At 44.4% G+C, this 8,709-nt stretch overlaps 1 non-coding gene across 1 annotated transcript; it reads right to left on the reverse strand.

Moving 5' to 3' along the window:
- Positions 1-7,881: 7,881 nt before the first annotated feature.
- On the reverse strand, positions 7,882-7,954 carry Trnaa-agc. Its single transcript has one exon. It is a non-coding gene; the product is annotated as a tRNA-Ala (tRNA).
- Between the last annotated feature and the right edge of the window lie 755 nt (positions 7,955-8,709).

An 8,709-nucleotide genomic window follows, 5' to 3' on the forward strand; every position in this document is an offset into this window, starting at 1 on the left:
TCTAGTCTCCAGCAGCTGTCCCGGTTGTGGGCCTGGTGACCACTGGCATCACAGAGTGTGGCTGCAGTGACCCACACGAAGCGCAGGACTGTCACCCATCAGCCTTTTTCATAGTAAATGATCTTGATGTTATGAAAATAGCGTTGGCCTCCTCCTTTCCTTTTATGATTTTGAAGGTCCTGAGGCTTTTGCTCAGGCCTGGCTTTGCACTTGAGATAGGGCAGACATTCCAGCGCTGCACTCTGTCCCTCTGCTGCGTAGACTTGTTTTCTACAGGGTCCATGGGTCAGACCCTCCTTTGGCTAACTGGTGCTTTGCGGTGAAGCCACTCTGCACCTCGGATCTGCCCAAGTCCGAAGTCCACGCTCTGGCTTCTACGGAACGCAATTGGCCGCCCTTGTTTGTCAGGTCAATCCTCATAGACACTGAAGGAGCAGAGATCTTGTCATTAGAGCTCTCCAGTAGCACGCAGCCAGCGCATCCCTGAGACCCAGACCATCAGCCCGGCACAGACCTGCATCTCCTGCTCCCTCCCTTGGCCTCCTGCGTAGCACATGTAGTCTGTGGGACTCCTCTAGAAGGGGCCAGCCGTGTCAGTGTCAGCGTGGAAACTGGGGGAAAGCAGAAAAAAACGATTTACACAGATGTTCCCTCTTTTGTGTGTGATAAAATCAAAAACAGGAAGATTAACAACAAAAAGTCTGTGATTTCTGCATCTGCATCCCGGTGTATGACTCCGAGGTGGCCACCCAGGTTCCGGCGGTTCGCCCATGAAAGGGAGGAGGTGCTGGCACCTATATGTTTTGGGCCTGGACATTTCGTGCTTTGCTGCACACGGGGCTGCACCCCAGCAGGCGCAGGTGCGACCAGTACCAGTTGTAGGTGGAGAAGGTGGCTGGTGTAATGTTTTCAAAGATAACTATCTGCACGGTGAAAAGCTGACCTTTGAGATTCAAATTCAGAACCTTTAGATTTGGAAACGGAAGCGCCACCCACTGCAATAAGACAGCAATGACTGCTGTCTCCTGGTCAGATTCTAGGAATCTTTTATTTTCGTTCCAAGAATGGACTGTTTTCTGGATTTCCAGCTTTTTTTGATGTAGGGTCACTAGTTCTCCAAAATATTCCCAAACAAGTTGCATGGATTCATTTTTAATCCTGTACTCAAAAGAGCCTCACGGTTATGGAAGGCTTGGGGCACCTACTGAGAAATGGTGCGTAATCTCTGTCTGGTATGTCCCGTTTTTTAATATTGATCCTGGTCTTTAGTCATATAAATTAATAAATTGACCAAAAAAATTAATCATTCACTTTGAGCCAACTCTTATCCCTGCCCTCAGCATCTGGTGGATAAAAGTGAAAAGTGCCACCAGGATTGGAAAATAATTTGAAAATCTCTTTTATCAAGGTTTTAGGACTGTAACATACTCAATTCCTGGACTGGACATACAAATTGTCCTTATAGATGAAGACTGCTGTGGGGAGTCCAGAGACTGGTTGAGGTTGGGAATAAAAAATACAATGAATTCACTTTTTCTTTTTGGTTTTCTTTTGAAAAAATAGCATAGTGTGTAGGATAATTACGTTATTTAAAATTTTAGTGTATTTTTGGATAGATAACAAATTCACAGTTTGATATTTCCAAGTTTTTCCAAAAGGTGACCCAAGTGTTCCCAGGCAGTTGATACCTAAACCAAAATGCGAGCAGTGTTCTGAAATGCTTGTGTGTGTTTCCAAAGCTACTTAAAGTTTGTACAAGGAATTATCTAAATGTAATTATCTAAATGTAATTACCTAAATGTAATTTTTGCAATTGACAGCTTTTTATACAGGGTAAATACTTGTTTTTATCAACGGGTTTTGAATTTCTGTTTCACCATACTTCACATCATTTGTGGGTTTCCAGTCTCTTGATGTAAGGAGTGCTGCAATTAGTAATTTCATATGTACATTTTCTGGCACATGTTTAAGGGTTTCTACAAGATGAATTCCTAGAAGTGGAGTGGCTGCGTCAAAGGATATGTGTAACTTCAGTAGATTTGCCAAACTGCTCTCTGTAGGTGTGGTACAAAGTTTGGAATGCATTGACAGTGAAATAAACTGGTCCTCTGTGGTCATGAAGAAAATATACCACATATGCTAGAGTGGCTTTTTGCCTATAGTAAAGACAATTCTCAGAGAAAGTGTCAGTTGTTCAAATGACCCAGTGTTTTAATGCTCACATTTTGGGACAGGAATGACAGCTCCTTGAAAATGGCTGGAAGAAAGCCCGAGTCCCAGAAACATGCGTTTCTTTGGGGTTACAAACACCAAGAAGGACAGAAATGGGCAGCCTCTACCCATGGGTCTTCCCAACACCTACTTCCACTGGTGCCTGGAGGAGGCGAGTGCCTTTCTTTCTTCCTCCCAGGACTTAGACCACTTTTTCCTTTGGTAGCCTTATCTGGCCTTATCAGGTGTCTGCCGAAGTCTGCTACAGGCAGGAACTTGGAATGATTCTTTACACCCTGGCTAGGGCAGCTCAACTGGGGCAGACCCAATGTCAGGTCCTTCCAGGAGAGAGGCCCAGAGCTGGGCACATAGCAACTCCTGCCTGGGAGATCACAGACCTGTGTGGTCAGGGAGTAGGGATCAGGGGTGCACTGTGTGTAGGGAAAGGAACCTAGAATAATGATGGAAGGAAATGTTCCTAAGCCCTTAAGCCTCAAAATGAAAAATAAAGGTAAAATTAAATAATGCAACCAAGGAATAAGCAGCACTGTCCTTTGTGTTCTTAGTGGCATGTGTGAGCACACTTGTGGCTTTAGCAAATATTGACTGAGTCTGAGTCAGGCAGCTGGACACCTGACTTTTTCATATTTTTCTCCCAGAAGCCAAATCTTTGGCAGTAATTACTTGAGGTTGCACCTTGTTATAATCAGCAAATATGAAACGATGTTTGTCTCTCTTCACCCCATTCCTTTTGATCATTTTCAAGGCAACTATTGCAATTTCATTTTATGGGATGAGGAGCTAAACTGCTAATTTAGAAAAGAGGATTTAGGCAAGTTCAAGGTCCCAGAGAAATGAACCCACAGGGAGTGAACAGCCGGTGAATCACATTTTGGAAGCTGAGGGGCTCTGAGCATTCTCTTGTAAGCACAATGTTGCCACTGAATGATGTTATACTGGATTTGCATTTTAAGAGACAATAGTGGTGGGGTTGGAGTTGTGGCTCAGTGGTAGAGCGCTTGCCTAGCATATGTGAGGCACTGGGTTTGATCCTCAGCACCATATAAAAATAAATAAAATAAAGGTATTGTGTCCATCTACAATTAAGGGGGGGGGGGAAGACAACAGTGGTGCCTGTGCAAGAGATGATTAGAGATGAGTCAAGTTTAAAAGTCAAGGGAAGAGTTAGAGCATTATCACAAGCCTGGCAAAGATGCTGAAAAAATTTACAGAGCAAATTAAACTCACTCATTCCTGCAACACATTTAATACAGGCTGGCTTTAGCTATATCACCTGCCATGCTGGACAATTCAGCCATGGTCAAGACAGACAGTAGCCTCACATTTCTGTGTAAGGAGACAACACTAAAAATAAAACAGCTAATAATTCCAGATATAATCGAAGTGAAACATTTGATATGATTTAAGGAAATCATCTTGAGAGAAATCTAAAAAATGTGAAAAATCAGGTACTCAGGTACGTACATTGAAGACTCCTGAGCCTTCTAAGAAGAGGCAATAGTTATGCAAAGGCCCTGGAACAAAATTGGCTTGGGTTATTGAAGGGGGGAAATATAAAGAAGCTAATGTTCCTAATTTAGATATGAGTAGAATCATTAGGCTTTGCTGTGGAAAAAAACTACAGATGTTTTCTGACTTGGAGAATTTCATGGATACTGGTTGGTGCCTTTCTCCCAAGTGGATATTCTTCAACTACAGAGGTTTGGGAAGATAAATTATTAGGTTATTATCATGTTCTGTTAGTCCTGAAATACTCATGCAGTGTGCAAGTAAACATTATCAGTGAGGGATTCAGGGATGAAGGTTGGAACTCAGGAGAGAAGGTCCTCTAGAATTCAGGTAGTAGCTGTAGTCAAAACCAGGAGAAAAGAACTACACAAGGTGGTCCTACTCGACCTGGTAGCATGTGGCTCTAAAGTGCTTGGAATGTAGCTCAGATGAAATGAAGTGAGCCGGAAGTGTAAAATACACATTGTATTTTGAAAATAGTAAGAGAAAAAGAATACATCATTATTACTTTAATAGATTTTATTTTTAAATCAGTTTTAGGTTTAAAGAAAAATCAAGCAGAAAGTATAGAGTTCCCACAAGCCACATCACCCTTACTGTTTCCCAGTGCAATATTTGTTACATTTTAAATAATAAATGGACTCATGTTAATGCATGAAATAACATTAAGTTTCTCTCTGTGCTGTACATTCTATGGGTATTGACAAATGTTAGATATCATACAAAGTAGGAATTCATGCCAATTCTTTCATCCTATAGAAACTCCGTCATCTAGAGGATATAGGTGTGTGCGTGCGCTCTGCGCTGGGGGTCAAACCTAGAGGCTGATGAATGCTGGACGCTCTACCTCGAGCGCGTTGCGTTCCCCGCTACCCCGGGAGGTAAAGGTGTGCGGAGGAAAAGGCCTGGAGGATGCAGGCGTCGATCCTGCCACCTCTCGCATGCTAAGCGAGCGCTCTACCGCTTGAGCTAATCCCCCGCTGCCCAGCCGCCGGCCGGAGCGCGCGGCACAAGCGGGCCACTTTCCCAGTTCCCGGCAGCGGGGATTCGCGTAGGTCCCCAGACAGGGTGAGACTGAGCACAAAGTCACTGCCTGGGGCGGAGCCCCGCTAGCCCCGAGCGTCAAGTAAGAGGGATCCCCAAGGCAGATCAGGGGGTACAGTGTCACCTTCCTGACCTCCGTTCCACGGGTGGAGGCGCTGTCTGGGGCTACTCCGGGGTGAGGCTGTCACTTAGAGTGTCTACGGGTTTTGACAAATGTTAATGTTCGGTGTCATTCGGAGTAGTAGTTCATGCCATTCTCTCATCCCTCCCTTGCGGGAAGGGCCACCGGCGGCCGTGGGCAGTGGTGCAGCGGCCTCTTTCCTCAGACCCGCCTCAGCCGCCCGCGCCACCTCGCGGGCGGGACGCAGATCCCTCCTCGGCCTTCTCCAGAAGCCTGAGTTTCTGAAGTCAGGCGCCCCTCGACGTCCCAGAGACACAGACCCACACCGGAGCCGGGAAGACCAGCGGCTGGGAGAGGGCTTGTTGTTGTTGTTGTTTGTTTTTGAACCCCGCCTTTCTTTTCCTGGTACATTGCATTATAGTTGGACATGATTATGGAGTTTGATGTCACATATTCATACAGGCGCTCAATGTAACAATGTAATCCGGCCACTACCATCCCGGCATTTCCCCACTCCCTCATTCCCTCCCACCCTTGGTCCTGTTCCTCTACTGATCTCCCTTCAATTTTCATGAGATCCACGCTCACCTTTTCCTTTCCAGCTTCTGCATATGAAAAAAAAAATACGACTCTTTTTTTAATTTTAATTTTTAAATTTGTTCTAATTAGTTATACTTGACAGTAGAACACTATTCTTGACCTTCTGAGTTTGCCTTATTTTGCTGAACATAATGTACACAAGTTCTTTTCATTTTTTTCTGCAAATGACATAATTTTATTTTTCTTTATGGCTGGATAAAACTCCATTACACAATATATACCACATTTTCTTTATCCAGCCATATGTTGATGGACACCTAGGCTGTTTCCAAAGTTTGGTTATTGTGAATTATGCTGCTATAAACAGGAGTATGCATGTATCACTATAGTGAGATGACTTTGATTCTCCAGGAAAAATACTGAGGAGTGGTATAGCTGATATGGTGGTTCCATGCTTAGTCTTTTGAGGAACCTCCATTCTGATTTCCATAGTGGTTGTACTAACTTATGATCCTACCAACAGTCTTAAAGGGTTCCTTTTTTTCCACATCCTCTCCAGCATTTATTATTATTTGTATTCTTGATGACTGCCATTCTGACTGATTGAGGTGAAATCTCAGTGTAGTTTTGATTTGCATTCCCGATTGCTAACAATGTTGAACATTTTTTCATGTATTTGTTGGCCATTGGTATTTCTTCTTTTGAGAAGTGTCTGTTTAATTCATTTGCCCATTTAGTAATTGCATAATTGATTTTTGGTTTGAAGTTAAAAACCTTAGTTCTTAGTATATTCTAGACATGAATCCTCTGTCAGAAGAGTAGCTAGAAGAGATACTTCCCATTCTGTAGATTCTCACTTCACATTCCTAATTGTTTCCTTTGCTGTGCAGAAACTTTTTTATTTTACTCATCCCCTTTATGAACTCTTGGCATTATTTCCTGAGTTTCAAGTCCTGTTGAGAAAGGGGTTGCTTGTTTCTATGCTGTGCCTATTCTGGAGTGTTGACCCCACATTTTCTTCTAGGACTTGCATAGTTTCTGATCTAATTCCTAGTCTGTGGTCTATTTTAAGTTGATTTTTGTGCAGCATGAAAGATAAGGATCCAGTTTTTCTTCTACAGAGAGATAACTAGTTTGTGGCTGGGAGAATTTTAAAGGTTATTGGGTCTAAGTGAGAGTGCAGGCCTTGCCTAAGTTGGACTGAAGAATGACTGTAAGGAAAGTTCGAGAATGAGAACACTGCTGTCAGTCTCATCCTAGCTCTGGGTAGGTGTGGGGACATTGAGTCTGAAATAGCAGTTTCCTTTACCTGAAAGAAAGGTTACCCTCTCTCCCCCTGCCCAAATTCAATAGGCAAAAACCCTTCCATATTTCTCTCTAATTGTGGACATGGAATCAACCCATTTGACCATAGAGTCGTGTGTATCACAGCCTTTAGCTCTGACCCAAGTATCTCATTTAAACATGTTGAACTCCTTGCCCCTATCTTTTTTGTTGTTGATCCAAGCCTCTGGGTGGCTGTCAGTGGTGGAGAACTCCTACATTTTCTAGAGCACACATTCTTGAGGCTAAACTCACTTTCCTGCTCTAGGACTCTGGGTATGATGGAGAAACTTGGAAGAGACCAGGAAGAGAACACTTGAGAATTTTAATCTCAGTCTGTAGATTTGTTCCTGAAGCATTTCTCAGCACCAGGCATGGATGAGGCCCATGATCTGTAGGGAGAACAACTACTGTGGTCCAGCCCCATTCTTCCTTTCAGAGTGGTTTATGGGTGCAGATATTAGCCACCGTGCTTCGTAAAACTGCAGATGGTTTGGGGCACCATCAGGAGGGCCTTCCTTCATGGTCCCAGTTTATGAGGAATGCATATCCTATGAATATGGGGCACATGTAATCGATAAAAATATTTTTCTATTGTAGTCAACATAGGCAGAGCTGAAAGGAATCAAAAGAATAGAAGTGACGAAAAGGAGAAAAGAATGGAAGAAAGGCAATCTTGACAGTAGGGTCAAGGACAGACGGCAAAGCCCCTGCAGCCAGTTGTGCAAAGATCAAACGCCCTCTTGAGCATTCTAAGCTGAACATGGTTTGTCAAAGTGAATAAAATCAAAAGGTGGGCACATCCAGACCCTTGTGCCCCCTCACACAACTCCCAGGCTGTTTCCTCACCCAAAGGCTTAACATTTGGTTTTCTCACAAAAATATATTTTTTTAAACTTGTAGCTGATGCTTTCAAACATTACAAACCTGTGAGTGTAAGGCATGATTTACTAATCTTTTCCTATTTTGTTTTTGTATGTTACATATGATTTTCCTCTCTAATTTCGCAAAAAGAGTCCAGTTCAGGGCGGCACCGAGCTAGAGGCAAATCTGGTGAAGGTGTTTACCAAGCACCAAGGACAGAGGGACTGTGGAGTGAGGGGACAAAAAACTGGAGGATGCGGGCGTCGATCCCGCTGCCTCTCGCATGCTAAGCGAGCGCTCTACCGCTTGAGCTAATCCCCCTCGCGCCCGGCCTCCGCCGGCTGTTTCTACAGCCAGGACACGATCTCCTTCCGAGCCCGGCTTCTCCTTCCCGGCTGCTGAGACCGTCCGAAAGCTTTCCCAGCAGGCGAGCCCGGACGGCGCCCCCTGACAGCAGCAGAGCTGGGAGGTAATGACTGAAAGCGGCAAAGGGAGACCCAGGACAGACGTCGGGGAGCTTAGTTCTCACTTGGTTTCTTTCTCCCGCTGAGATGAAGGAGAATAGGGCCCCTAGTTAGCACAGTGACTCCAAATGCTCTCTTGATGGCACCAGGAGCACTTTTCCCCAAGCCATACCCCATATATGGAAATAAGCTCAAATGTCTTTTGTATCTATTATTTTTTTTCTCCGTCTAGGGGAACCGATATCATTTCTTACCCACTTCCTCCTGAATCTGGAATGTGGTGCCTATCTATTGAACATCAGATCCTTGAATTTAGAGGTATTTCCGTTCTGTCGGTTTCCTAGGGCTGGCATAGTAAAGATCCCAAGCCCAAGGGCTAAAAAGACACTTACTGTCCTGGTTCTGGAGGTTGGGAGCCGGAGACCAAGGTTTCTGCAGGGCTGGGCTCTCTCTGGCAACTCTAAGGGAGAATCCCGCCTCAGGTTTTCTGGTTCCTAGTGTTTCCCAAGGGTCTTGGGTTCCATTGCTTAGGTATGTCACCCCTGCCACCCTGTCTCCTCCCTGGGTCCTCACATCCCCTTCCTCTTTGCTTTATTTGTGTCTGTATCAGAG

The sequence above is a fragment of the Marmota marmota genome, unplaced genomic scaffold (genome assembly GCF_001458135.2).
Source record: "Marmota marmota marmota unplaced genomic scaffold, marMar, whole genome shotgun sequence".
In the NCBI taxonomy this organism is placed as follows: domain Eukaryota; kingdom Metazoa; phylum Chordata; class Mammalia; order Rodentia; family Sciuridae; genus Marmota; species Marmota marmota.